The following is an 8,832-nucleotide window of genomic DNA, read 5'->3' as shown; positions in this document are numbered from 1 at the left end:
ATTGTGGACTCAAATGAATAGACCACACTGCAGGTTTTAATCCCACTGGTTTCCCTTTCTGGTAAAGTGGCTTCAGTAAATTTGAGGCGGGGAGTTTATAAGCTCAGCTTCCACTTCAGCCTTGCATTCTGCATTCAGTGCCTTTTCTGGGGCAGTGCCTCCCCTTTGGAACAATGTCCCCCTCCTCCCCCACAAGGTTCACATTGCCCTGACCCTGTTAGCTGCCCTGGAAGCTTTACAAACCTGTTCCTCCCCCAAGCCTTGGCCCAGGACAATAGACGAGCTCTTCTTCTTGGAGGTGGAATGCGTATTTGGTTGACTCCAGCTGCATATGGTCTGATATGTTGCTTATGGATTTTGTTTCTTTTGATTTTCTATGGTTTCTTACCTGTAATCATGGTTTTTTTCATTACACCAGTTGGGCAGCTATCTAAATCTTTTAAATCAATATATACATTCAGGTTCTTGGGCAAGTTACCTATTGCTCAGTCTCATCAATTTGCTATTCTGGGAAATAGACGCTTTCCAATTATCTGTACTTGTGATGGCAACTATTTTCTGAAAATGTCCATGTCACACTCCTCATGCCTACAAGTGCCTTCTGCCCCCAAACAATTAGTGTCTTTTCAATAATAAATGTTGACCTTAATCCCCTCAGATCCCCACAGCTCAGAGTCCTCATTTACAGCTACAGAAATGTCTAAGTGGCAGAAGGGCCAGAGTATTCCAGGCACGGCGAGGATGGACTGGAATGGAAGCAGGCATGGATCCATCCTCCGTTATTTAACAGAGGCTTCCATATCAGGTGCCATCTCTAGGTCAGTTAGGAGTTGGCATAAGTAAATCACTTCTCATCAGAACCCGTTGAAGAGACTGAAAAAGAAAGCAAAAAGGAAAGCAGTTACAAGTGGGAGGGGGCAGGGATTTGTGGGAGGGGGAAGGAGAGGAACATCCCACTTGAGATCTAGCAGGTTAGATCAGAAACCCTGATGTTCTTTTGCCATTTTCAGGCATTCAACTGAACAATGAGAGCTTTAAAGTAGATAGAGGACAAGTCCCACAGGTCCCCCTGACCCACGTGCACCTTCCAAAACTGTCCTCAGATTTAAGAGGGACATTTGCTTAAACCTGGGTACACCTCTCCAGATGCTCCAGAGCTGTACTGCAACCAGGTACCAGACTAATGAAGAGCTGTCCCTAACTTCAAGCAAAGGCCTCCTGGCTGAATACATGGAGGTTCAAGAGAATGTCAGAAGGGCTACTCTATGAAGCCCTGCCCATGCTCAAGCCCTCAGATATTCAGGCAAATGGCAGAAGAGGGCTTGGGTGCCTTCTGAATCTGTCCAATGGCTTCCTCCCATTCCTCTTGTTGCTGTCAAGCACTAAGAGACTGTATAACCATTTACTTTTAGACCCTGCAGAGGGATAACATCCATATTGTTCAAAATTTGATTAGGTATGCAGAACCATTCGGGTGGTTCTTTGGATGTTTGTTGATTTTATCTTTATTACTCTATATATCTTGAGTCTTGATTTTCAAAAACATGTAGCCATAGCGAAATTCTAGGATGAAACCTACTACAAACTTGCAAAATATACTTTTTTGTTTGAGAGCTAAGGGTTGACACCTTACATTTTGCTCAGAATCATGGAGCAAATTCATTGAAGTTTCTTATTGTACATTCCTGTTGGATGAAATTACATATGTTTTTGTTGCTAAGCTGTTGATGGACTGATTAATGACTGAAGGGGAGTATTGAGTTTTATCCTTGAATGTTTAAAGAAGGATGGAAAGTATGTAATGCAAAAACAAGCTTTTTTTTCCTAAGTACACTTCTATCATACTTCTTATCTTTTCTTCTGGATATACAAAATGTCAAAATGTGCTTTTTCTCTGCTCTTTGCCCTAATTGGAAAATTCTGCTTGGCAATTTGAATCCATTTTTCATCTTCTTTTATTAACATCTTAAAACTATTCTTCTTTAATTGATTATGGTTATCACTTGAAGCTTTCTTGTTATCTTTAGCAAATATCCCAAGCTTTCTTCAGATTAAAAAGCAAATATTCTTAATGGGAAGCTGGCTGCCTGCCAATAAATATTGTAATTTCAAAACAGGTCCTGTGACCCTTTTCAAAATTTAACCCTGAGCATGTATAGAATGCCTTTTCTTCTGCCCTTAGAGTCTACAAGAAGCTTCCGCACCGTGGGATCCAGAAGGATAGGTGGATGATTGGGAAGGGCCAATAACAAAGGATTGTGGGAACTGTAGTACATATCAGAGAAGATTCTATTATGACCAGCTTGTCTCTTATTTTAGCAAGTCAGCACTACATGTAAAATTGAAAAAATGAGGGATAAGCTAATGATGAATGAAGGCTGGCTAAGTTTCTCTCATTTAGTTGTTTGCTTCTCAGTAATAGTTTATTTTGTTAGAGTAAAAGGTTAGAAGGAAAAAAATTAAAGCCCAATCCAATCAGAATATTATTTTCAAATCATAACACTAATTCAGGACTGCACAGTGAAATAGCACTGGCCTGTTTATTTCAATGAGGATTACATCAAGGCAATTACACCATGAACCAAGGAGAGACAACCAGCTGAAGTAGCAGATTTTGTTCTTCGTTAAAAAAGTGGAGTTAAGGACATTCCTTTTTTATGATTTAGGAAATTACAGGCATTCTTAGTTTAATTCTGGTTTGTTGCTATAAGAGAGAAAGCCTTACAGCCCTATAATATGGACTTAGATATTGCTGAGAACAAAGTAACAACTGATGTTTCTATTTGCTTGAGAGAATTGGGATTAAATCCCTGTGGACTATGGCTGGATATGGCTATGTTTATTTTGAATGATAAGCCATCCTTATAACCCAAGAAATCATCAATACAGATTGTTGTTATATCTGATAAAAATTCAGTTTGATTATCAGGTCTAGAAGAATTGAGTATCATAGAGTGCTATTTTTTTTTCTGCCCAGTATTTTTTTTTATCCAAAGTGTCAGCCCAAAGACATATTTTAGCTAGTATTAGGAACGTAGGACATTACCTCCTAGTGAATTAGACCAGAATCTATGGTCAATGCTGTCAATGCTGATTGGCTGTGGATTTCCAATGCTTGAGATAGGAATTCTCCATAGCATTACATGGAGGTAGCAGGAACTGATCCTAAGGCTCTTGCATGCAAGCTTTGTGCTCTACTATGGAGTTACAGTTCTCTTGGAAACACCAAGTCAAGGAAACTACTCAGGCCCGACTGGGAGAAATCTTTCTCAGCCTCCCTTCTTTCAGTTTTTCTGAAACTCTGGCAACTCTGTTACTTTAACTCAGCACAATCACACCCTTTACTCTTGGCCCATAACCTATGTTTGCTGTTCCCAGCCGATTAATAAAAGAACCTTGAGTTGTCATTAGACACGCTTTCCCCCATTAGAATGATAGGGTTGGAAGTGACCTTCTAGTCCAACCCCCTGCCCAGTGCAGAAATCCTCATACCATTCTGGACAAAATGGCTCTCCAGTCTCTTCTTGAAAACCTCCAGTAATAGCCCCCACAACTTCAGGAGGCAGGCTATTCCATTGCTTAATAGCTCTCACAGTCAGGAAACTCCTCCTTAGCTCAGGTTTGAATCTTTCACTGTAAAGCTTCCATCCATTGGTTCTTGTCTTACCTTCAGAAACTCTGGAGAATAAATCTACTTCTTCCCTGTGACATCCCTTCATATATCAGAAGGCCGCTATCATGTCTCCCCTTAGCCTTCTCTTCTGTAAGCAAAACATATCAAGTTCCTTTAACCACTCTTAGTAGGATTTAGCCTGCAAGCCCCTTACCCTCTTTGTTGCTCTTCTCTGCACTTTTTCCAGTTCCTCAGCATCCTTTTTGTTCAGGTAGTCCTCAATTTATGACAGCAATTGGGACTAGAATTTCTGTTACTAAGCAATGCGGTGTGACATCACGTGATCGCATCACTTAGCGATGGCAATCCCGGCAGTTCTGGTTGCAGTTGTAACCCCAGGATGCACAGGTCATTAAGCAAGTACCTCACATGACCATGATGTGAGAAGATGCAAGAGTACCAATAGAAGAGAATATGTGTAGCTCAGGGTTGCATTGTGGAGTCCTTGGGGTTCCCTGAGCTTGGCTGTTTTCTTGCAAACATTTCATTACCTGGCTAGGTAACATCTACAGTACTAGCACTGAGTGTTTTTGAACAATGAACCCAGAAGTCAATTTTAAGAGTGTCTCCCTCTACATATAGACTGTGTTTAAAAGATGTTATGGAAGAGAAACAAGTTTTACTTGACAAGATTGAGACTGATCTGAAAGTGGATTTTAAAAAGGCAGGCTACAAGAATGATATGGAAAAAGATGTTACACTGGACCTACAAATGAAACCAGCTCATGTCTTAATAATTAAAAGGAATATACAAATAACAAATCAAAATAATGACCTGGATAACTTTCCTATATTGGATTTACGAAAGAGACTTGTTAAAGCTTTGAAGAATTTTGTGAGAAGGGATAAAGAAAAAATGAAAAGAAATCACATTCTAGGACATTATTAGAATCATTATTAGATCAAGATTGTTACAAGTGAAAGGAAGGAATATAAAGTTTATTTGATCAAGGTTAAAATAAATACATTACCTCTGGTAATCCTTAACGGGCTTTTGCTGTTTAGGACTGAATAACTAGGCTTTAAGCATTTGTTTATGGATAAAAGATGGGATATGGGAAGAAGAGATCATTTGTTGAATTTTAAGAGAAGGTGATCAGTTACTAAAATTGTTTATACTTGTGAAGTCATTTCTTTATATATTTTTCTTGTTCTTTACTATATTCTTATTTCTTTTCTTTTCTATTTTTCTTTTTTTTTCTTTTCTGCACTTTCTATTTTCTTTCCTTTTTTAGTTTGTATTGGTTTATTTTTTTTAATTGTAATTTTAAATAAAATTGCTATAAAAATATTGGAAGTCTGTGTTAAATAAGAATAGGATAGATCAGCATGCTGGCATTTCTAGGCTTTGTTGTGCTTGAATGAGCTAGATGTTCTTAAAGATAAATATTAATCAAAGGTGTAACAACTCATCTAAGCTTAGTGACAGTGTGAATTGTGTCCTAGTATGTTAAAAAAGTCAGTCATTAGAAAAAAAAATAGGGAAATGAATAGGCATAAAATGCACTTTTAGTGGAGACTGATGTACTGGGGACAATCTTGGACATCCAAGGCTGGAGCTGTCAAGGCATGGTACATAATGCCATAGCAAACTGCAAATGAAGACAGGGACACTGACTAGTTTTGCGTATCATGCTAAACCACAATATGGTGTACTTGCTTTGAACTTAAGGCATGTGCAGTTTAGCCATTGTGGTTTTTGTACCCATGACTAATGGCTTAGTGCTATGAGTGTAATTAGTTTGTTTTCTTTTCCCAGACAAGAGGTATCCTTTCATTTATTTAAAACACAAGCCTCTCATTTCCCATTATTTCGATGGCTATAACTTCCATGGCAACCCTCCAATCAGAAATCAGTGCGCGCCCACACACACACACACTCTTAAGGCCACGGAAAGATGCCCAAGAAGAATTGCAGCTGCTGCACTTTGAAGGCCTACTATGCTTTGGTTGGCCTTAGCGTGGTGGGGTGGACCCAGCCAGTTGTCCTCTTCCATTTGCCACCATAACGTGCAGAGAGTCTAAAGCAGTGTTTCTCAACCTTGGCCACTTGAAGACCTGTGGACTTCAACTCCCAGAATTCCCCAGCCAGCCATGCTGGCTGGGGAATTCTGGGAGTTGAAGTCCACAGGTCTTCAAGTGGCCAAGGTTGAGAAACACTGGTCTAAAGCAAGCGCCCCCCCGCCCGCTTTCTGGCTCCAAACCGTGCGGGCCGCCGCGAGCAGCGCTCCCCGAAGAGAACCCGGTCGCAGCGCCGCGGAGGGGCACCGGGAACGCCCTCCGGGCCAAGGCTGGCGCGGGACCTTCGGGGACCCAGACCCCGGTCAGGCCCCGGAGCGCCCTTCTCTTCCTTCCCTTTCCCTGTCCAGGGCCGCCCTAATAGTCGAAGACAAGTCGACAGAGGGCTCTCTGTTTGGCTTGGCAACACCGGGTAATTTTGTTACAAAACGATGAAATTCAACCCCGAAGGATTCCGCCCAAATATTTAGTTAAAGTAACCCTGTGGGTTAATAAACTAAACAGAGAGGCAGCCCCAGCAAACCTGCCGCAATGAAAACCAGCCTGAGTAAACGAAGGGAAGTTTATAAGAAGCCGGGAGAAGGCGGCGGCGGCGGCGCGGCAGGCAAGGTTAATGGGAAGCAGGTGAGAGGCGGCGGGGGAGGCGCCACCTCCCAGGCGCGGCCAGGTTCACACCAGCCCGCCCCAGATTCCGCGGCCGCTGCCCGGAACGCCGAGGCCACCCGCTTCCCCGGGCCGCGCCGCGATTCCCAGGAAAACGGCGGCCCTGGAGAAGCGCCGCCCTCCGGAAAACCTGTCCCGAACAGCTGCTGCAGAGCCCTTGACGGTCGCAAAAGGAGCGCGGGGGAAAGATCGCCATATCCGGGGAATTAAATCTCCCTCCCCGCCAAAGTTTATTTTGCTTATTGATGCTGAGAAAGTGTTTCTCGCTTGCATGCAAATAGAAAAGCTTTTTCCGTTGCTTCACGCCCCCTCCCCCCAGGACGGTCTGCAGAAGCGATCTGCTGACATCCGTGGCGATTTGGGGTCGTTTTAACGGCAAAGCGATTGAAATGGGGCCGGCCCGATTCTTAAAGGGTGGGGAGAGAAGCCAGTATCAGTGAGAGAAACTGAACAGGATGCCTTTCCTTCTCCTTCGTCCCTTTGTACTGACCCTCCAGCAGTGATCTAAGGCTGGGGAACAGAACAACCAACGCTACGGAAACTGGAGGCGACCAGCCTTTCGCACCAGCGCTGCTCTCTCTCCTTTGCTCCTCCCAGGTCGCAGACCCAGAATAATCTGCCCTTCCTACATGTCAGAACCGGAGGTGGTTCCAGTGACAGCATTCATACGACTCGTGCGAAATAACCCCTTTGACTGAGCTGTCCCATGGCAGCGCTAACTGGGAAGATTTGCCTCCCTCCCCAACCCAACCCAACCCAACCCAATGTTCCTTTCACCTGGGGGAATTGGAGGCGGGCAGATTTCTTCCCTCCTTCGACCGAGGCTTCCCAGGCTTCAGACTTAAGCAACGTTAAACCGGCGGGGCGCGCTGCTCCCGAGGCCGTTTGCTTTTCTCTTCTAGATAAACTGGTACTGTACGTACAAAATGGGAATTGCGGGGCGACTGAGCTGGGATGAAACCCGACGGGGCGCTCCAGTCATTTTCCACTTCTTCACTTTGTGGGAAGAAAAACCACGGAGTTCTTGGGGACTTCCTCGGAGTAAACAAACCGAGCAGGGGCGTCTGGTTTTCTCCGAGCCGAGGGCTCCGCTGTGGCTTTGCGCTGGAGGCCGCGTTCCCACAGGAGTAGGCGGGGCTTGCATGAAGCCACGAACCTTCGCTTTGGTTCACTGTAAATCGAATTAACTAACTAGAGTGAATGGTTCCACCTGAGGAATCGATTATTCTTTTTTCTGCTTAAATGGCACAATTGGATGCCAACTTTGGTAGGGCTTTGGGGTCGCTGGCTTGAAAGTCGCGCCGCTCCTGGCCCACACAATTCGCCTCGTTTGCGTCTTATCGGAAGAATTTCACGGGCGAGCTAACTCCGCCTTACCTTGCCGCTGATTTCTGACATCCCGCGGGGAGCCTGTCCTCCGCTCCCCCCTCTCAATTTGGGGCTTTGGGGTCTTTGTGAGTAGGCGGCAGATTTGCTCTCACGAAGCTTGGTTCCTCTAAAGAACAGGCGGGAACTTCAATGGATTTTTGGTGCGAAGGGAACGGTTTGATTTCAGGCTAAGAGGCAGCCGGGAAAACCCTTGGCTGGAGCTTCCTCAGAAAGCCCACCCACCCACGGTTTAAATCAGAGACTTCGCGGACGGGGCGAGACCCGGCATTCTCTCGCGGAGCAGGCAGTGCTTGCAAATACTTCCAGTTAAACGACTTTTTAAACGCCGGGGTTAAGGAGTTAGTGCGCAGTGCGATCCTTTTCTTTCATTGCTCCCTTTCGTTCCCCAATTTCAAATGGCGGCGGGGGATGGATTCGAGTGCCGCTGATTACTCTGCATCGAATTAAGGCTAGGGGACCGGGTGGTGGTTGGACATGGTGGTTTTGTAATCCCGCGCAACTCGAAGGCATTGGGTTCTTTCCCCACCCCTAAGAAGCGGGACTAAGAACTTTCTTTTGATCTTAACGGCAAGGATCCCAGCGTGGAGCTACAGTGGGGGCATTCCGTGGTCTCAGGTACCAAGGAAGTAATCGAGGGGGACTTGGCAGTTGTCAAGAAGGAGAGAGAACTGGGTGACCCAGGCCGGGCGGGAGCGGGGGGGGGGATCATTTGCCGTTCCCACCCTTCTTCCACTTAAACGGTGAGCAATTGTGCTAGTAGTACTGTAGTAGTAATAATGGCGGTAGTAGTAACAATAATGCTAAATCCACTCTAAACATCTAGCTTGCTGTGCGACCAACAACAGCAACAATAACACATTGCTTTAGATAACAAGTAATCCAGGATCTCCTTGTTCTCGGATTCGGAGAATTCAGACCGCCTCGACCCAGGCCCTTCAGGCTCCCCCGGCCCTGCAGCAGGAGTTCGACCTTGAGAAGCGGGTGGCAGGGAGGGCTGGAAGACAGGTTCGGCTTCTAGCCATTTTTTTGTTTCTGGCATCGTTGGGGCCTTGCAGGACTCGGGTTTACGACTGGGACGCAGAATCCCC

General features: G+C 45.1%; 1 long non-coding RNA gene across 1 annotated transcript; it reads right to left on the bottom strand.

Annotated features, from left to right (window-relative positions):
* Positions 1 to 474: 474 nt before the first annotated feature.
* LOC148213756 (uncharacterized) lies at positions 475 to 7,415 on the bottom strand. The gene is made up of 3 exons (XR_015793823.1): positions 7,133 to 7,415; positions 3,668 to 3,761; positions 475 to 873 (listed from the first exon to the last, which is right to left on the bottom strand). It is a non-coding gene; the product is annotated as an uncharacterized LOC148213756 (long non-coding RNA).
* Between the last annotated feature and the right edge of the window lie 1,417 nt (positions 7,416 to 8,832).

This window comes from Python bivittatus, unplaced genomic scaffold (assembly GCF_059951505.1).
Source record: "Python bivittatus isolate LINGU-HERP-01145 unplaced genomic scaffold, Pbiv_v1 ctg000850_np1212, whole genome shotgun sequence".
NCBI lineage: Eukaryota > Metazoa > Chordata > Lepidosauria > Squamata > Pythonidae > Python > Python bivittatus.
This window is presented reverse-complemented; position numbering and strand designations above follow the sequence as displayed.